Source organism: Sapajus apella, unplaced genomic scaffold (assembly GCF_009761245.1).
Source record: "Sapajus apella isolate SASKATOON/1434 unplaced genomic scaffold, GSC_monkey_1.0 scaffold107, whole genome shotgun sequence".
NCBI lineage: Eukaryota > Metazoa > Chordata > Mammalia > Primates > Cebidae > Sapajus > Sapajus apella.
In genome coordinates this window covers 67358-88915 of record NW_022437047.1, presented here as the reverse complement: position 1 = coordinate 88915, position 21558 = coordinate 67358, and the positions used below count along the sequence as shown (strand labels likewise).

The following is a 21558-nucleotide window of genomic DNA, read 5'->3' as shown; positions in this document are numbered from 1 at the left end:
TTCACGCTTCAGGTAATAACAGTTTTATCATTGTTAAAACCCAGTGGTCACCACTGTCACAGCCAGGGCCTTTATGTTCATGGTTCTGTCACTTTCCATTCAGGACCTTAGGACTGGATTAAGAAGCCCATGAGGGTAAAGCCAACATTCCAAGTGGCTGGCTCAGGCACCCCAGAGGCCTGCCTGCCAAAGTTAGCATTGGTCTTCTTCCGAAAAGTGGGTTCTGCATGATCTATTTATAGGTACAAGGTTCTTTGGAGGGCAGGGAGTGATGAAGCTTCTTGAGTCATCTCTTACCTTACAGGAGACTGAGGTCCTTTCTGTGTTAAGAAGAGAGTGTTGCTGGGCTGTGCTGTACAGGGAACTTCCCAGACCAGGATTAGAACACTTTAGTGGGGAAAGTAACTTGACCAGATAGTCATGGCATCCCAGGGCTTAGAGAGACAACTTCAAGTTTCTCATTGCTGTGTTGATTTCATTTTTTCCTCTTAATTCAGAGTATTCCTGCTATTATTGGGTCTACTACGGAAGAAGGGTGGCTAAACAGAGCCTGAAGGACTGTCTGTGGGTTTCTTCTATCTTTATTTTTAGGATTTTTGGCTTAGGTTAATTATTTAAAAAGTCATATGCATGCATTGTAATCAGTGAAAACAAAGATATGTGAAGAACCCATTCATCATTTTTCCCCCTTGCATCTGTCACTCCTTTAGACACCAAGGGTTTCCAGGCCTTCACATCTTCTTTTCATGCTCATTCCACCACAACAAACATGGATGTGCATGCATCATAGTATTTTAGAGATGGTGGTGTTGTATTGAGAAATTGTGTCAAATAATGACACTGCACCACAATTTGGCTTTCTAACTCATCATGATGGACATCACTTCAGCTCTGTGATAACTCATTTTATAACAGTTGCATAAAATTCCATAATTTGTTTGTATCACAGTCTATTCAGTATATAACCCTAATGATAGACTACCTGAATGTTTTACTTTTCCTTTTATTGCTGCTAGAAACAATGGTTTAATAAACACGTTATCCATATATTTGTATAATTCTATACCTATCAATAGTTCCATGTTCCTGGAAGGGGGATTGCTGGCTCAAAGAACATGTGTATTTTCTTTTGTGCAGACATTGATGGATAACTTTAAAAAATGTTATGTCAAGATAAGCTTCCACTAGCAATCCATTTTGATGCCATTGCTAGCACTGTAAATTTATTACATACCTACTATCAAGTATTTTTAAAATCTAAGCATCGTCCGAATGTAGTATGTGTGGTAATCTCTGTATTATATGCACATACACACGTCTGCATGTGTGCATGTGTGTATGTGTCCACATCCTAAAAATATTTCTTTTGCTACTACTTTTCTCATTAGAATTATATTCTCTTGCTCTAAGGAAAAGTTTTCATTCTGGACCTGAGATATGCTTGTTTAGACTGGGTTTTTGCTTACGGTATCCTGATTCCTCCTTATTTTCTGCTTATCCTGATGAGGCTGGTAGAGCTACACGCAAATCTGAGACGTGTCCTCAGTGTAACTTACATGTGCCTCGGCGCTAGCGGCTCCAGCCACTGCAGCTTCACTGTTAGCTGGCTTTGTGACCTGGGAGCTCACTTTTCTTCACTCAGCCCCTTGTTTTTCATCGATAAGATAAAGATTTGGATAGATGATCTCTAAGAATCTGTTAGCTCAGAAAGTCTTTAAGGCTTTTGAGTCATTAATGGGAAATTTGGGATCTTGATCATTGGGGTGGACAGGGAAGCTAGTAAAATTCTATCAGCAGCATCCCTGAGTCGAAATTATGGATGAGTTGTTAACTGGGACTCCTTTTAAAACATCCTGTTGCTGCGAGTTCAAACACATATCCATGCACACACAGGGAAATCAGTGGACGAGGGGAGAGGCGGGATCTGCCTTCTTCACTTGGCAGTGCGTAATTACCCTGTGCACTCGAACAACCCCTTTGCTTTTCTGGATCCTCAGTTTTCCCATCCGAGGAATGGGAGTTTAAAGGAAATTACTTTCTGTCCTCACACTTCATTAATCTGCACTCTCTGCCAGTGTCCATTCTCTCTTGGTCCCCCGTGCGCCTTAGCGGTGGAAGGGCTCCCTTGTGACTGTGGTGGAGACATCCTCCCCTGCAGTGAGCAGAGCGTGCCCCAGGAAAGTTATTGGAGCTGAGCCTCCTTGTTGTGAGTGCCATGTTCCCTAAAGCATTTTAGGGCCGGGAGTTCTGGTATGCTTTGAAAGCTGTGGTCTTCTTGTGGATGATTTAATTTTGATTTTTGGAGATACATTCTGATCTCATAAAAAAATCTATTGGCACAAACAGAGAATGGGGGAAAAATAATTGAACAGGAAATAAAAGAGGTTGAAATGAATTTCTAATGAGATACATCTTTGTATTGACTGTGGTTGCTTTCCAAAAGAAAGGTGCTCTAAATGTGCTTCCATTTGTATATTCATGTTTAGTGAGCATCTACTATATGCCAGGCACCATTCCTGATGATTGGGAAACAACAGTGAAGAAATAGAGTCCTGTCCTCCTACCGTCCTCTATTGCAGTGTTGGCAAAGCAGGAAACACTAACTCTAATAAGGAAGTAAATGATACGGTATGGTCAGGAACTGCGTAAGTGCTATTGAAATTGAACTCGTAGAACAATAACCTTATGGTCTATGAAATAAGAAGAAGAAAAATAAAAAATAGCCTCTCTCCTCTTGTAGGAGAAAGCACCTTTAATGAAGTGCTTTTGGTTCTTTGGTAACAAAAACTCCTTGGGTGAGATCTAAAACTGATCTCCCTGTGATGGAAGAGTTCAGTACAATAATATTTCAAGGAGGTTCTCATCTGATTTAATACATGGGTTATTATATTGTGAAACAATTATTGTACCAATGAGCTGATGAGCTGCCAGAGAGAAAATGAATATTCCCATGAGATATGACTTATGAAGGAGAAGAAATAATCCCATTAAATAGGGGTGTTTCAGGCATGGCTGCCCTTCTCCCAGAAAGTGGAAGGGTGCTGCCTTTTCTGGCTAAGGTTTGGGATATGATGCAGGGAACTGAAGTCTATCCCAGGCCTCCTGCACAAACTTTCCTGGCCCTGCTGAGGGTACAGCGCTGTGCAGTAGCTGGCCCTGTGGAGATAAAAAACAGAGTGAGTGCAGGGTCCCTGCCCTTACCTTTCCCAGAATGCTCCCTACACCAAGTTTAGTTTTCAGTTGTCAGCATATGATTGCATGTTATATAGTATAGAATATAGTTATTGCACAGATCATCCTAGAGCATACAGCAGTGTACTTATAGAGACACTAACATGTATTCAGCTTCTACAATGTGATGGGCACTCTGAGAGGCCCCTCACATACATACATGGACTCACTCAATTCTCAGAGCAAACCTATGAAGCAGGACTTGTCATTACCCCATTTACAGATGAGGAAATTGAGGCTCAGAGAGATTAACTATCTCATCCAAGGCCACATCGCCTGGGAGTGGCGAGAGGGGTGTATTCCCCAAGATGTGGTCTGACTTCATGTCCACACTCTTCCTCTGCTCTTCTGTCTCTGTCCTTACCCTTGATGATTGGGGGTTGGGAGGCCTGGGTAGGGAATGACGGGGCTAGCTTCACTGTGTTGTGTTGGTATCCTTCCATCGGTGCTTACTCATAAGGGGCTTCACTCCAGGCAGGAAGAGAGGGAAGAGGTCTTACTTAAGACTGTGTGTTCTCCTGGCTCCTCTTTCCCCCTCCTCCTTGCCCACCTCCAGTTTCTAGAGATGCCAGGAAGACCAGAAGGATGCAGAGCTAGCCTGGTGTCTCCTGAGTCCCAGTACCTCTCAGCAGCTTGGAGATCCGACCTGCTCCATCTGGGATGGAGAGACTGGGGCTTACACACATCCCTAGATATTAGAGCAGAGTCGATTTGAGCTCAGCTCTGAGCTCCACCAACTCAGTCCACATCTTGGCTCAAGCACTTGCTGATGGGTCACTCAGCATGAGCATTTTATCTGTCTCAGGCTCAGTTGTCTCACCTGTACAGTGGGGCTAATTACAGCACCACTTCATAGGGATTCACTGAGGTAATGTGGGTAAAACAGCACTTACGTCATACAAGATTAATGAACAGAAGCCAGGATTACTCTGGCCTCTCTTTCTAACTTAGCTATCATATTTTAAAGCACCACAAGAGAAAACAAACCAGAACGGAATAAAAAATAAGGCAGCGGATGTGAGGATACTCATGTCGGCAGGCAGCAAGTCGCTGCTTATTTTAATTCCCGTCACCACACACCAACGTATTCATTTTGTTTCCCTTACAAATCCCAACCTCACTGAAATAAATGCACCTTGAAATGAGAGCTGTATCTTATTTTGAGATTTGAATAACATGCTCCAAGGAGAACTCATTTGTTGGTCTGTCTCATTCTCTTTTCCAAATGTATCCCCAAGGTAGTCATGGGCTGTGCTGCCTCTGTTTCCGTGTATGTTTTTTTGTTTGTTTTTGTTTTTTGAGACGGAGTTTTGCTCTTGTTGCCCAGGCTGGAGTGCAGTGGCACCATCTCAGCTCACTGCAACCTCTGTCTCCGGGTTCAAGTGATTCTCCTGTCTCAGCCTCCCCAGTAGCTGGAATTACAGATACACATCACCACGCCTGGCCAGTTTTTGTATTTTTAGTAGAGACGGGGTTGCCATGTTGGCCACGTTGGTCTCGAACTTCTAACTTCAAGTGTTCCACCTGCCTCGGCCTTCCAAAGTGCTGGGATTACAGGCATGAGCCACCGCGGCTTGCCCGTGTGTATGTTTTTGTTGAGGGTGATCTTGTGGTATTAAAAGAAGGGAGTAGGAAGAAAGTAATGATGCACTCACCAGCCAGTCTTCTAGCCCATTTTAATTACCTACCGTGCACTCAGCACTGGGATGAGAGGAGCACAGGTGGGGCCACCCTGTATCCTAGTGGTGCTGTGATTTCCAATGCTAGCCTGTTCTTTGATGAAATCAGGGTATGATAAGGGGCCATGGTCATTGGAACCATCATTGGAAAACCATAGAGTTGATTCTATTGTCTGTGTCAGAACTGGCCTTAGACCTTGAACCTTAAAACCTTCAGTAAACTCTGCTAGAAAATAGAGATTCCGCTAGGAACTAGCAAAATGAGTTAATGCCCAATCACAGGGCAACTGCATTGATGTAGGGTATCTGCTTACAAATATATGCCCAGGCAGTCCTTTTTTGTGTCAGAAGGCAATAAAAACAGGATTATATAAAAAAGCACAGGTGCTTAAAAACAACAACAGCAAAAGGACAAAACAGCGTTCCTGTTTGAGCCTAAGGTTTCAATCTCATTTTGGAACCAAAATAAACACACATGCTGCAGTGACAGCAGGTAACACTACCCACTGTATAATTAAGTCCGTAATTGCAAGGTACAAGCTGTAAAGGCTGTGGGAGTTCAGAGGAGCGAGAGCCCACGTGGGTGGGAGAATGAGGATAGGCTTCTGTGAGAGGCAGGGGCTCAGTGGAGGCTGCAATGATGAGCTACGACAGGGAGAATGAAGCCTAGCGTGTGTGGAGCGGACGCTCATACCAGCCTAGAGAAGAAAGTGGCCTTGCTACTTGGGGGACTCAGGCAGGAGGATCCCTGACCCCAGGCATTTGAGACCAACCTGGGCAGCACAGTAAACCCTGGTTAAAAAATATGGAAGGAAGGAAGGGAGGAAGGGAAGAAGGGAGGGAGGGAGGGAAGAAAAGAAAAGAAAGAAAAAGGAAGAAGAAAGAAAGGGAGGGAGGGAAAGGAAGGAAAGAAAGGAAAGGAAGAAAAGGAAAGGAAGGAAAGAAGGGAAAGAAGAAAGGAAAGAGAAGAAGGAAGGAAAGAAGGAAGGAAGGAAAGAAAAGGGAAAGAAATAAAGAAAGAAGGAAAGGAAAGAAAGAAAGAAAAGAACGGACTTGAGTGTGCCAAGCATCAGCCTCACATCCCTGCAATATGGTGTAGTAGTTTTCTATTTCTAAGCAGTTCTGTGGGTGAGAAGTCCAACATGGGTCTCTCTGGAGGCTCTAGGGAAGAGTCCATGTCATCGTCTTTTCCAGCTTCTAGGGGCCGCCTACACCCCTTGGCTCATGGCCCCTTCCTCCACCTTTACAGCCAGCAACTGAGAGTGCATCCCCACCTTGCATCATCCTGATCTTGCTTCCTGCCGTCTCTTCTTTGCCTCCCTTTGCTACTTTTAAGGACTCTCGTGATTACACTGGGCCCACCTGGATACTCCAGGATACTCTTCCCATCCCCAGTTCCCCCCATCAGCAACCTTAATTTACCAGCTGCCTTCATTTCCTCCTGATATGTCAATGACCATATTCACAGGCTCCAAGATTAACATGGACATATTTGGGGGTCACCGTTCTGCCTACCAAAAGGGGCATATTATTATTCCCATTTTTATTTCCAAAGAGGAATCTGAGGTTCTGAGGGGCTGAATAACCTGCTGAAATCCTAGAGCCCAGAAGAGGGAATGCTGGGATCTGGGCCCCTGTTCAGATCTGCCAAAAGCTCTGCAGAACCTTTTGGAGTCCTTCACTCCAGGGGTCATTCAAAACCCTCCAGGACCCTGCTTCATGACATTTTCCAGCCTGTTATGGGAGGAGGCCCTTGGGGAAAGCCTTATTGAAACCCAAGACCCTCCCATACCCCTCACTTCCATGGATTGACAATACATTTTTTCTTTTCATGGGAACAGGTGAGTTACTAGGCAGACTTCCTGTACCTGTTGTTATGTAACTTATCCTGAGGTTTGGGTGCCCCAACCTGTGCGGCTGCAGCGAATGAGGGGAACAGGTTAGGTCTGCATAACCTCCGCCTACAAGCCCTCTTTTTCAGGAATCATGCTTTATTGCTTTCTGGAGTTTACAGAGAAACCCAAATGAGGCCAAAGGATTGATGGTAGGTCAGTTTCCTAAAGGAAGAGGTGGATGGGATCAGCACGCCACTCTCCCTTTTTAATGGTCACCTTACCCAGGGCTCAGCTGAAGTCTCAGTCTGCCTGAGACTGTTGTTTTTCTACTTCAGTGGAGCGTCTGGCCCCAAGGCCACCTGCTTGGCTGAAGAGCCCCACCTTCAGGCAGGGTCAGGATGATCCGTGAATCCCCGGACCTTCTGTTGACTGGCCTCTGCATTTGGTCAGAATATTCTGGAATGAAAGCTGTGGCCTGGTTTCAGTTTCCTGACATTGGTGATTTTCACTGTTTGGGATTTAAACAAACATAAATAGTATGGTTCGGCCACAGAGTGGAGGTAGACCCTGGATGGCGTCTCCGGATGCACAGCCCTGCCTCCGCTTTTCCTGCACTTCCTGCTCCGGGTCTACTAGACTGCTAGCTGCATCTTCTTGCTGTCACTGCCCTGTGCCTGTCATGAGTAAGTTCCTGCCCCGCCACCCCACAGGTTTTAATCCTTCTCCCCATTAGGGCACAGCTCTGACTCCACCTCCTGTGTGCAGCTTTCCCATTCTCATCCTTTGCAATGAATTCCTCTCTGACCTTTTTACTGTGCTTTTAGGGTTCGTGCTATAGAAGCAGCATATACTGCCTGCTTTGTACTGGCAGGTAGGAATCCAGGTTCCATAATAGCAATGTGACAGGGACTGTAGCCCCCTTGTTTTTGGCTATGTCCCTAGTACCTGGAACAGTGCCAGACACACAGTTCATACTTGTTGAATGAAAGAATGAGTGAGTCTTCTTAGGATCATGATAGTAATGAACCATTATTGATTGCTTATTGAAAATAGGCACTGTGACCAGCAACTGATAGTCATTCTCTGACTTAATATTTCACAATAACTCAGTGAGTAAATATTCATAGCCCAACTTTACAGTTTGGGAAGCTGAGGTTCAGGGTCTAAGTACATGGCAGGTCCAAGACTCATCTTAGGTTAGTTCAATTCTGGAGCCCATCTTTTAAAGTGATTAGACCAGTGGTTCTCAAAGTGTGGCCTCTGGATTAGCAGCATCAGCGTTACCGGGGACTTGTTACACACGAGGATTCTTAGAGCTCAACCGAGATCCATGGATCAGAAACTGTGAGTTAAAGCCAGCAATCTGTGTTTTAACAAGCACCCCTGGTGACCTCCAGTTTTGGAGCCACTGTACTCAGTGATGCTGGGATGGTTCTCAAATTGTTATTAGGATCCCCAGAGTGCTTTTAAAACTCTCCACGTTCAGGCCAAGCCTTTAAACCATTAACCTAAGAATCTCTGGGTGGAGGGTGTGACCCAGACTCAGAATCTTTTAACATTCCTCAGTTGTGTCTGAAGTGCAGTCAGGATGAGAACCACTTGAATACATCTCCTAAGTTCCTCAACTTGACTGTGCGTGGGGATCACCAGGAGATCTTGTTAGAACGCAGTTTCTGATTTAGGAAGCCTATGCTAAGGTCAGAGATCTACATTTCTGCCAGCTTTCAAGTGTAGTGATGCTTCTGCTCTGTGGGTCACTCTTTAAGTAGCCAGGGTTTCCAGTCTACTTAAAAATGGCCAAAACAACAATTACTTTTGCACCAAACTAATACATTGTGCTGTCCAGTATGATAGCTCCTAGCCACATTTGCCTATTTAAACGTAGACGAATCCAAATTAATTCAAGTTAAAAATTCAGCTCCTCCATCCTACCAGCTGCTTTTCAGGTACTCAAGAGCCCCATGTTGCTCAATGGCTGCAGAGTTGGACCGCACAAATGTGGAACATTCCATCATCATAGAAAGTTCTGTGGGACCACGCTGCTCTAGAATGAGTCTGTGACAGCACACACCATGACTTTTTATTTTTTGTGTGCCCAGGACACTCTTGCACACATTGGAAGTGGAGCAAATGTTTTTTGAAGTGATTTTGAATAAATGGGCCAATGATAAAAATTCTATATCTAAAAGAAATAAATAACTTTCTTGAGCAGATGCTACAGAAATCACAGTAAAAACACTATTAAAAGGAACCCTCTACCATCCTACCCAAATTAAATAAAATACGCTTCAGGCCTCAGTAGGCAAAAAAAGCACAAGAGACACTGGACCATGCTCCAGCTGCAGGATGCCCTACTCTCTGCTGCCACTGGAGTGGCATTTTGGCCTCTGAATGGAAAGGTCTCTGGTGCCCCCTAGAGGCTAGTTCTGCAATTTGCTGGATTTGTGAGCAATTAAGTAGCCAGGGGAGAGGGGAGGGGAGCCAATTGGCTCACGCTCAGATGGGCAGTTTGTGGTTAGCAGTGGTGGAGATAGGCTCACTTTAAACTCTCATAAGCTATTTGGCGTCTGATAACTTGACTCAACCACTATGATCAACAGCCCCCCTTCCCCAAGGGGGTTGCTTCTCAGCGGCAGTGCCCGAGGTCTGGAAGGAAGGGCACCTGAGTGTCCCCAGAGGTCACCCACTCCATGTTTAAGGAAGCTGACTTTCAACTTGGATATCTAGATTCCCTAAAGCCCAGAGCCTTCTAAGTAAACTGCTGTCTGTAGTCTGTGGGTTTCTTTAGATAACACATAAAGAAAAAGTGTGATTTCCCTTTCTGGGCCAGGCGTCCTTAGGAAAGTAGGGGTTGCGGGTTTGAGAGAGAGAAATCCAAAATAAAAGTGCTTTTATAACCAGAATACAGTTAGATGTGTTCATATTACACATATGACATGTGTGTATATATGTGTGTGTACATATAGTATATAATTGTCTCAGGTGCTCTTCCAAATACTACTATGAAATAGGTGTCATTTGGGGGCCCATGGTACAGATGGGGAAACTGAGGCTTAGAAAGTTTAAATTACTTGCTGAGAGTCACCTAATGAGTAAATGGTAGAGCCCAGCTTCGATCCCAGGCAATCCACCTCTAAAGTTCATATTCCTCGATATGATACTGTGCTGCCTCTCAAGCTATACCCTTATCTAGCCACTATATTTACAATTAAGAAGATAATTCTGATAGTATTGTCTGATCAGATAAAATACTAAATGCAGTTTCTTCTTGTCCAGTCCCCTGACAAAAGGCCAAGAGACTCCTTGACAGAATTTCCCTGGTACTCCCAGATGAGAAAGGTGATTCAGAAAATTAACTCAATTCATTAAAAAAACCAAGTTAATACATTTTTTTATAACTTAGTAGCCTCCAAGCTACTTTTTATTTCCATGTTCACCAGTCCCCTCTTCTGAGCTTCTTGGCCCATTCTATACAAGTAGCCAAGTAAATAAAAACGATCCATGTTTTTACCATGAGTCCATGTTGAAATAGTATCATGCTAGATATTATGGGCTGCTATGGTCTGAATGTTTGCTTCTGCCCCAAATCTGTGTGTTAAAATGAAATCCCAGTGAACAGGTGTTGGACATGGGGCTCTGGGAGATGATTACATAATGGGGGTGAAGCCCTCAGGAGTGGTACCGGTGCCTTTATGAAAGAAGCCCTTGAGAACCTGTTTATCCCTGCTACCATGCAGGGAAACAAGAAGGTGCCATCCATGGAGCAGAGAAAAAGCCCTCCCCAGATACTGAGTCTGTTGGCACCTTGATCTGGGACATCCCAGCCTCTAGAACTGTGAGCAATCAATTGCTGTTGTGTAAATTACCCAGTCTAAGGGATCTTGTTATAGCAGCCCATATAGACTGCCACGGGGCTCTACTCTTGGCTCGAGCTTTAAAAAAGAATAAAGGAGAAGGAACTCAATGGCACTGTGCATCTTCGAAATAGCATTGCAACTGAATTGCTCTAGTGTGGCAAGAAAAATGAACTCATTATTAAGTTCCATCCCTATGATTGGGCTCTGAAGAAGGCAGCCCAGCAAAGTGGAATGCTAAAATTTGGATGTATTTCAGGGAGCTCATTGCTGTTCCGGTCGCTGCTATAGCTAAAACTGCTTCTAGAGAAATTACTCCTCTGCAAGAGATTTCCAACTGTGTTCTCTGGATATTGCTTTGTCAGGGACAGGCTTTAAATAAGATGCCCTCCGTACGTAGCAGAGATTCTAAATCCTCATTGACTTGCATGGCTCTTTTATATGCCAAATTGGAAATACCAGCCTAAAATGAATGTCTTCAAGGAACGAATTCAGCAGTAGGTTTGCATGGATGCCAAAGCCTCTCCAGGTGGCTGTACTTCATCTGGGGTATTATTGGAACAGCCTCCTCAGCAACCTAAATCTCTAGGACTGGATGTATATTTACCTTCACGTCATCTTTAAAAAATAGATGCCTTGATTCTTTTCCATGAGATCAGTGCCATAACGGATTGACCTGTATAGCAGATCGGTAGGGAGAAAATGAACACCCGAAAGCAGCTCAGGGATTCTACGGTATCATTCAACTGAACACCTACTGCTCTGTGTAAATCCCTTGGTGCTAGGAATGACCCAAAGATGGGGAAAACATAGATCTTGCCTCTGTAAGATGTTAATAACTTAATTGGAGGATCCACTAGAAAGAATAGTAAGTTGATAGGAATTTAGAGGAAGAACAGATGGAGGAAAGTTGGCCATCCCAATTCAAAGTTGATTTCAGGTATCTAAAATGTAAATATATTCCTCCTAGAGCAAGACTACTCAAGATGTGGTCTGCAGGCCAGCACATGGCCTGGGAGCTGGATAGAAATGAAAATATTGGAGTTCAACCCTAAACCTGGAGAATCTCTGGAAGGTGCGGCTGAGGAATCTGTTTTAACAAATTCTCCACGTGATTCTTCTACAGGTTAAATGATCTTGGCAGTGTATTAGAGTCACCCAGGAACTGTGACACATTCTCCTGGCCACACTGTATTTCCAGTGAGAATTGGGGATGAACTCAGCCACCAGAAGGTTTTGAAGTTCTCTGAAGTTCAAATTTCACTGTGCAGCCAGTTTTGAGAGGTCTGGCACAGTAGTTGTTCTTAAAGCAGAGGAACTTCAACACACACACACACACACACACACACACACACACACACACACACACAAATCTATTGAGCTATTGATCGAGGCTCTATGGGTCATGGTAAGGACAATTGCTTTGGAACAAGGGCACTGTGTATTCTAGATTGACCAGTAGCTCTCAAACTTTGGGTATGCCAGAATCACCCAGAGGTCTGGTAAAATACAGATTTGGGGAGTTCTATCCCCAGAGTTTCAGATTCAGTACATCTTGGGTAGGGGCTGAGGATTGGCATGGGTAACACATTCCCAGGTGATGCAGCCGCTGCTGACCTGGAGGCCACACTTTGAGATCTGCTGGTCCAGCCCAGGGTGAGGCTGAACTTGAATTCTAGTTGTAGCTGCTCTGCAGGTTTCCAGGATTCTGATCTTCCGGTAAACCTTGCTATTTGTATGCTCCTAAATATCAGTATTCTTATTAATGTACTGTATTGTATATTAATACATTAATGTATTCTTATTAATGTCCTTTATTTCATATGTTTTTGAGATTAAAATCTAAGTGATTTATATCTTGAGATATGCTCATCATATGATATTCCATATCATAATTTCAACTTGAACAGCAGAACCCTTTTTGGATAGCTTTTGGACCTTCCACTTGTAATCCCCTTCTAAGGTATTACAACTCTTTGGTTACTAGTAAGAATCAGCACCTTTGCTTGACTTTCTTAGTGACTAATATTTTCCCTAGAGCCAATTTGGTTGACATTGCTCTCTGAACTCTCTGAAATTGGGCTAGGGTCAGCTCATTCAGGAAAATAGATAGAGGGTATGTTGGAGATCAGGGAAGGAGAGGGTCAGATGGAGGTCCCAGGCGAAATTTCTATTCTGTCCCGAGAGTTTTAGCTGCTACTTTCTCCCAAGGATAGAGCCTCACCTCCTACCTTCTCCCAGGGATAGAGTCTCTCAGCTGCTCCTCGAGGGAAGGGTTCTCTTAAGGTCCAGCCTCTCTACATCATCAGGGTAACTTATTTTAACAAATCTTTGCCAGTCTTCTCACTTATAGACACTGAGATCCCCAGGCCTCGGCACAAGCCTGCTCGTGAGAGTAAGAACAGATGATGGGTGTTGAGCAGATCTCCATTTTTCTTTCCTCTTTTTTTAAAAAATTTATTTTCCTTATTGTCTGTTAAGATGGAATCTTGCTCTGTCACCCAGACTGGAGTACAGTGGCAAAACCTCAGCTCACTGCAACCTCCACCTCCCGGGTCCAAGCAATTCTCCTGTCTCAGCCTCCCGAATAGCTGGGACTACAGGCACGAGCCACCATGCCCAGCTAATTTTTGTATTTTTAGTAAAGATGGGGTTTCACCATATTGGTCAGGCTGGCCTTGAACTCTTGACCTCAAGTGATCTTCCTGCCTCAGTCTCCCAAAGTGCTGGGATTACAGGTGTGAGCCACTGCGCCCAGCCCATTTTTCATAAGACACATTGTATCACTCAAAATAAATACCAAACACTAATGTGGTGCCACTTGGCTCCCATATCACAATCACTGAATTCAACTTCCTTCTTTAAGGCCAGATGGGAATTTAGCAACCCAGCTCATAAAGGGTACCATTAGGTTGTTATTTCCTGAGTGGATTGCAAACCTTGCTGGCCAGACTGGGGTCACAGCAAATACTTCCTTTTTATAAAAACTTGGCTGAATGTGGTAGCTCACTCCTGTAATCCCAGCACTTTGGGAGGCCAAGGAGGGAGGATTGTTTAAGCCCAGGAGTTTAAGGCCAGCCTGGGCAACATAGTGAGAGACCTGTCTCAACAAAAAAATTTTTAAAAAATTAGCCCAGCATGGTGGCGCATGCCTGTGGTCCAAGCTACTTAGGAGGCTGAGGTTGGAATATTGCTTGAGTCTTGGAGGCTGAGGCTGCATTGAACCATGATCGTGCCACAGCACTCCAGCCTGGGCAATACAGTGAAATCCCATCTTAAAAAAAAAAAAAAATTAAACAAACTAAAAACTCAGTCTCCTGGTCTTCCTCCTATTCTCACCCAGCCTTCCCCTCCAGCCCTGTTGTCTGCATTTTTGTGAATTTCTCCCCTTTTGATGCTACTCTACTTACCAGCCACTCCCACCCAGTCTCAGATGCATTCCGTCTCCATGATTTTGGTAGTTTCTTGTCTAGCAGTTGCTTGCCTGTCTTCTCTGCTTACCCGTACTCAACCAGTTATTATCCTGTTCCCTAATCTGTTCTAAAGCCACTATAACATGAGCTACTCTTTTGACCATGGGTGGTCTTCTGATGTGACTGTGTTTTTGTAACATATACATGTCCTGACTCCTCAACTACATCAGGAGTTGGCCAGTCTGGCCTACTGCCTGTTTTTGTAAATAAAGTTTTATTGGAACACAGCCATGTTCATTCATTCACATACTGTTTGTGGCAATGACATGAAGAAGATGGGGCCCACAAAGTCTTAAAAAGTTACTATTTTGCTCTTTAGAGAAAGTTTGCTGATCCCTGGCCTAGATTTGCAACTATGTTATATATTATTTTATATTCCTCTAAATGTCTGGTACTATGTTTTGCATATAATAGTTACTGATCAGTTTTGATGACCTGGACAGGAGCTTTCCTCCGAAATCCTTATAATAGGAATAAAGTAAGTTATTTTTACTGTTTATTATTATAGCTGCTATATACAGTCCTGCTACATAATGTTTCTATCAACAACCATTCCCATATGCAATGGTGGTCCCATAAGATTATAGTACGTATTTTTTACTGTATCTTTCATATGTTTAGATATGTAAAACTTACCATTATGTTACAGTTGCTTACAGTATTCAGTACAGTAATGCTGCACAAATTTGTAGCCTAAGGTCAATAGGCTATGCTATATAGCCTAGGCATGTGGTAGGCTATACGATCTAGGTTTGTCTAAGTGCACTTTATGATGTTTGCTCAATGACAAAATTGCCTAAAGCACATCCCTGTCATTAAGCAATGCTTGACTATATTTTGTGGCAGGTACTGGACAAAGCTCTTTATCGGCTTCTCTCATTTAATCCTAACACACAGGTAAAAGAACTTGGAACTTGGAGGGGTGACCTGTCTTGCTAGCGATATAACTTCAGGAAGTGATACAGCAAGAATTTGAACTCAAGTCTTCGTAACTCAGCACCTGAGCTTTTAATTACTACTATATACTGACTGTTTAGTAGTAGCCCATGCATGTGATGAGAGACAGAAGTGTTTAAAAGTTCTATCAATAAGTCCTGCAAACAAAACTGGCCTATATTGTAAACAGGCCAGGACCCAGTTGAAGCAAGTGACCCTGAAAGCGAGGGCCTCCGCTGAGCGCAGCAGCTCACACCTGTGATCTCCGTATTTTGGGAAACCGAGGTGGGAGGATCGCTTGACTCCTGGAGTTCGAGATCAGGCTGGGCAACCCAGCGAGACCTATCTCTGCAAAATATACAAAATTTAGCCAGACGTGGTGGTGCGTGCTTGTAGTTCCAGCTATTTGGGGGCTGAGGTGGGAGGATTACTTGAGGAGGTGAAGGCTGCAGTGAGCCAAGATCACGCCACTGCACTCCAGCCTGGGGACAGAGTGAGCCCCTGCCTCCAAATGGAAAAAGAAAAGAAAGTGAGGACACCTTTCAATTTTGTCCTCTGGATGCACCAGTGTGTTGCCCTCCTCTCTGGCCTGGTTAAGAAACTCCGTAAACGTTGCCAGTTTCACTATTATCTCTTCATTATTATCATCATTCACTCAACAAACCTTAAAACAAGTGTAATGTGCCAGCTGTTGTGCTGGGCTTGGAGCTTAAACTGAAGAAGATATTTTAGCCCAACTGTAGGAAAGATGAATCTATAAACCCCAGATTGCAAACACAAATGCTTACAGGGACAAGAAGATAACAAATGGGTGAAGCAGGCCAGGGGGAGGCTGTCTCTAGCAGGAGAGTGAATGTCCTCTTCAGAGGAAGGCTGTTCTGTGAAAAATAATGAAACCCTGTCATTTGCAGCACTGTGGATGGAACTGGAGGTCATCGTGTTAAGTGAAATAAGCCAAGCACAGAAAGACAAATATTGCATGTTCTCATTACATGTGGGAGCTAAAAAAAAAAAAAAAAAAGGTAGATCTCATGAAGATAGAGAATAGATTGTGTAAGGTTGACTGAAAGGATGGAGAGGCAGACCTAGGGTCAGGTTTAGCAAGTTTATTTCATCCTGCCAGGCTGACTGCCTCACCATAGACAGCGCAGGCAGCACGCTGGCTTACAGACTATGGGGGTTATATAGGGGGTTTGTAGGTAGCCGGGTGCTACTCTAAGAAAAACCACATCTTGGTTCTCAGGGGCTGACACTCTGCTTAATTGGGTCAACATCCTGGGTTTGAGAGCTGGTGCGACCACATCCTGGAACCTAGGTGTCGTGTTTACAAGGCTTGAGGCTGTTTTTGTTATGAACTTGGCTTAGCAGGGGAGAATAGGGAGGGGGGGTCTATGGACTTGCCTTGCTGTGACCCTAACAGATTGGTGGTTATCAGAGGCCAGGAAGGGTAGGAGGGAGGGGAGGATGAAGAGAGGTTGATTAGTGGGAATAAAAATACACTTAGATAGAAGAAATACTACTTGGTGTTTGATAGATCAGTAGGGTGACCAGTTAACATTAGGGTGACAAGTTAACATTCATCAACTGTACATTTCAAAGTAGCTACAAGAGAATAATGTCAAATGTAGAAAAGATAAATATTTAAGATGACGGATGTCCCAGTTACCCTAGTTTGACAGTATGGACATATCAAATTATCACAAGGACACTAAAAATATGTCCATCTAGTATGTATTAATTTTTAAAAGAGAAACTTTTAAAAATTAACCCTGATTAACCTTTGGCAGAGTCTCGCTGTGTTGACAGCTTCTCAATGTCCGCTAGCAGTTACCTCCCCCTCCCCTTCATCTTTCCTACATTAGGGCAAAAATACAGTATTCAGTTAAAACTCCTCCTCCCCTCCTTCTTTTCTTCCTCCTCTTCCTCCTTCTCTCTCTCCTCTCCCTCCTTCTTTTCTTCCCCCCTCCATGTCCCTCCCCTCCTCTTCCTCTCTTTCTTCCTCCTTCCCTCCCCTTTTTCCGAATTAATTATTTTTGGCCACAGTGACTTGCCCTTTGCAAACTAATGTGTGTTGCAGTATTATTATTTCTCTGCTTGAGACGGGAAACTCTGGTGTTTCTCTGTAGGAAATGATCTTCTTAGGCTGCTCCCCTTCTTACCACATCTATTGTCCAGTAGCCATTACAGAGCCTGTAACTTAGCATCTGCCTGTAACACCAAGCAGGTTGCATCAAATAAACAAAAATTCTTACTGTGGTGGGGGACTATTTTAGCAAAACTAAAACACTATAACTCGAATTTACAAACTGGGTCAGAAATGCTTTCGCATGTTTTGGTGTCTGGAGCAAAGTGCACATGGTCAGAGGACTTCTTATTTCCATTTTCTCGTTTGTTTGTATTTATTTTAAGCAATAAATAGCCTCCCTCCATTAGTACAAGTACTTGTGGTTTGGTAGACGAGGGGCCCCAGCTCCACCGAGAATACAAGGGTACCTGTAGGAAACACAAATGTCCCCAGCTTTTCCATGCACTGACAACCCTGATGCATCTTCCTCCCATAGCCCGCAGAGGCTCTCCCCAACCTCCCTTCAGCTCAACCGCATTTTCCCCATGACCGTTCTGAAAAATGTGTTGTGACGTGCTGCCACCTAGTGAAAGAACGTAGGAATGGACATTGTAGTGGCTGTAGCCTTCAGGATTCTCTTTGAAGCCTGGTTTAGTTAACCTCTGCTGAAATAAGGGCCTAAGTTTTTAACTTTCAGAAAGTAACTCTCGTAAGACTCCCAAAGGGACCAAAGGCTATTTGGTGAAGCCTGCAAAAGACAAATGTCAAGCGAATAGCTACAAGTTTGAAAAGTAGGTATATGTGTTCAGGCTAAGTATAAACAGAAAACAACTCCCCATAAAAACCAATCTAATTGGACTTACAGGGTGGGTTAAGAGGAGGAACACAGCCTGATTCCAGAACATAGACATTACCTGTTTTCACTCAAATAAAGGACTGCCTTCGATTGTTGGCACTATCGTTTTATCTCTGTAGAATATTTTCCTTCAGTGTTTTGACTGAATTGGTTTTGAATTTGAAAGAAATATTGAATGACCTGTCACTTTCCTTTTTGTCTGTCATGCTGTCAGTTTCAAAAAAAGGAACAAATGCACGAATTCTGAATAGGTATGTTTCTCAAACCTAAAATGAAATAGAAAATTTATTAATAAACTTGAGTCTAGTCATCATATGTGTACTTTAATATATCAGAACTCATTTATGAACCAGAAGTACAGTGTTTAAGTGAGGACTTCTCTGCATTCATACTTTAAGTGTTATTATTTCTTTTTTCTTTTTCTTTTTCTTTTTTTTTTTTTTTTGAGACAGAGTCTCGCCCTGTTGCCCAGACTGGAGTGCAGTAGCAGGACCTTGGCTTTCTGCAAACTCCACCTCCCGGGTTCAAGCGATTCTCCTGCCTCAACCTCCCGAGTAGCTGGGATTATAGGCATCCGTCACCACACCTGGCTAATTTGTTTTTTTGTATTTTAGTAGAGACAGGGTTTCACTATGTTGGCCAGGCTGGTCTTGATTTCCTGACCTTGTGATCTGCCCACCTCGGCCTCCCAAAGTCCTGGGATTACAGGCATGAGCCGCCCTGCCTAGCCTAAGTGTTATTATTTTATTCTTTCCTCTTTAGGGCCAAGTTAGTATAATATTACTACTGACTACCATTGGGTGGGTCCCAAAGGTCATTTCTTTGGAAGATAATAGAGCTTTACATGTGAGATGCTTTCAGTTGCAGAGCAGAGGCAGCACAATATGACAAGTGGCCAAAAAAGTAGTGAACATTTTTATCCTGAGTTTTCATGGCATGTATCAACTCATTCTTCAGAAAGTCTGTATTTTTTCTTTCTATTACAGCGTGTCTGTCATTTCCTTTGACTCTCTGGCTGGTCTTCATCTCAGCAAAGTGGAAAAAGCATATTTTAAATGGGGGAAAAAAGATGGGAAGAAACTGAAAGAGGGGAAAAAAAATCCCTAATACAAGGAGAAACACAGCTCTGGATCCCCTATTGCCATATGGAAAGTTCAGGATTTCCTAGGGTTGGTTCTGTTACCTCCAGACTAAGAGGGATCCTGACACAGTAGCTGTGGCTGGTGAAGGACCACCTCCATCACCTGGTTCTGGGTGCTGCACAGCCAGGCAGTGAACAGGGCAAGAAAACCAAATGATACATGGGTGCGAATGTGCTTTCATCAAAGACACTTCCCTGGGGTCTAGATAGCAAAGATAAATGGTGGCTTCTGGAGGAGGAAGAGCTAGGAAGTGATCCTGGAGTCACGGTTTTTTTTTTTTTCCTTAAAGATCATATTTCAGGGTCTTAAAAAAAATCAATGGCATGTAGGAGGGTGGGGAACAAAGATGGTGAATTATGAGTTTGTGTGTGTGTTTTAAAATAGCCACCCGCCTTGAAACTGGCATTTAGAAATGTGTGTGGAAGGAGAATCTTCCTGATTCTTAGCTCTAATTTATGGCTGATGTATGAAGTCAGTGTCATCTCTCTTCCTGCTAGTGTATGTTCAACCTGGCCACCCTTTATGCCAAAGACCTTGAGCAGACCTTGGCTAAAACCCCCAGGTGTACTCCCATTCGTTGTCAGCAGTGATCTGTAGGATGGATTGGGGTAAGCTGCCTCGCCTTGGGCAGAGTTCATGTGTCATTCAGGGGAAGATCCATCAGGCTGCTGAGTCAGAGGGAGTCTGCCTTATGTCCACAGAGGGGAGTGAATCAGAAAGCCAGATGGGGCCAGCTCTCAGGACATGACAAATTGCAGAATGCTGAGCTGGGAGAGCTTGAGTATATCATACCCTTCTTATTCTACTAATAAGAAAACTGGGGCCTGGGGATGCCCAGAGGTTTGCTCATATTTCTTCTCCTAATAAATGAACTAATTTATTTGTTCAACAGTGATGCCCTGAGTGTCTTCCATGTGTCAGGCTTTGTTCTAGGTGCTGGGGTTAGAAACAGGAAGAGTGTCACATGAGGAGAAGACACATGTCACAGGTCATTCTAAAAAGGAAAACCCACTGAGAATGAAGAGTGTCTCAGGGCAGGAAAAGGAAGGAGCAAAGATATCCACCTTAGCACTAGATATTTTGGGTCCTGATTTGACAGTCTTTAGTAATTAACTAACCATCAGTGCGTCATGGAAGCTTACCCAATGTAGCATTTCTTAGCTCTCATCACTGTTGTGATTGCAAAGGTGCTTGGAAGATTACTTGATGCGTCTCTTTCTGCTGCTCCAGACCCAGACTGTGAGTTCCATCAAGGCAGGGATCTTTCTCAGCTCTTTGTTTTATTCCCAGAACTGGACAGAACACTGCACACATGGAAGATACTCAGTAAATAGCCACTGAGTGAACAATGGAATGAATGACAAATGATAAGGGTACCCAAGTTCCATTGTATAGAATAAAGGTCAGCAAAATTCTTCTGTAAAGGGCCTGATAGTCAATGTTTTTGGCTTCAGGGGCTGTACGATCACCACCACCATTCAACTCTGCCTCTGTGGCATGAAAGCAGCCGTAGGCAATATGTAAAATAGTGGACATGGCTGTATCCCAGTAAAACGGTATTCAGGACACTGCAGTTTGAATTTCATACAATGTTCACGTTCCATAAAATATTCTAATGTTTTTCAGCTATTTTAAAATGTTGGGGAAAAGCATTCTTTGCTGGTGTCCTGTGCAAGATACTGGTGGTGGGCCAGATTTGTCTCACAGGCTGTAGTTTACCAACCCCTGCTATAGGAGGAAGATGAATAGGGTAAAGGTTTTAATTGATTCATTTATCCATATGCTCGAGCATTCGCTTGCTGTATGTCAGGCTCTGTACCAGGTACTGGACATGCAAACAGAAATATGGTTAGTCACACCAATATCAAGATGAAATCATTATCCTTGATGGGTCAGATTTTCCAAGAATGAGTCACGACTGTGTAGGAAATATGAACCCCACTGTCTGTTTAATTGATGTATGCTACGTGCTCTAAAATTAGTTGGAGATTTCTACATAAAACTTTCCAAATGTCACAAGTGTCCTTCCAGCATTTCATATTTACAGACTGGAAAATCAATGGAGAGGGAATGATTCTCCCACTGTCTCTTAAGTTAATTTGCCTGTCTAATGCTTAAGCACTTTCTGCTATTTCTATTTCATTCTTTACCCATTGGAGAGTACCAGTGGGCTTTCAGATAACATTCTTAAAGATCAGAAAGAAAGATTAAAAAAAAATTTCTAGCTCCTTCCATTTGGCGTGGGTCTTCCAAGTTTTTATCTTGATGAAAACTAAAGGGAAATATGTTATATCTGGATTGTAGTCAGAGAACAACAAAAAAACCCGTCTTTTTTTTTTTTTTTATTTCCTGAAGATGGAAAGTTGCCCAGGAAAAAACTAATGAAAATAGAAAGAAGGTGAAATTAGAACCTTAGAAGGTTTTGCATCATACTTTTCTTGTTTGACTGTTTCTGGCCTGTCTCAACCCAATCATCTGTTAAGCTCC

General features: G+C 43.4%; 1 protein-coding gene across 2 annotated transcripts in view; it reads left to right on the top strand.

The window, feature by feature from the left end:
* The window catches only part of LOC116537140 (calcium-activated potassium channel subunit alpha-1-like), a 529994-nt gene that overhangs the window by 454638 nt on the left and 53798 nt on the right, over window positions 1-21558 (top strand). The gene's annotated exons all lie outside the window — the stretch shown is intronic.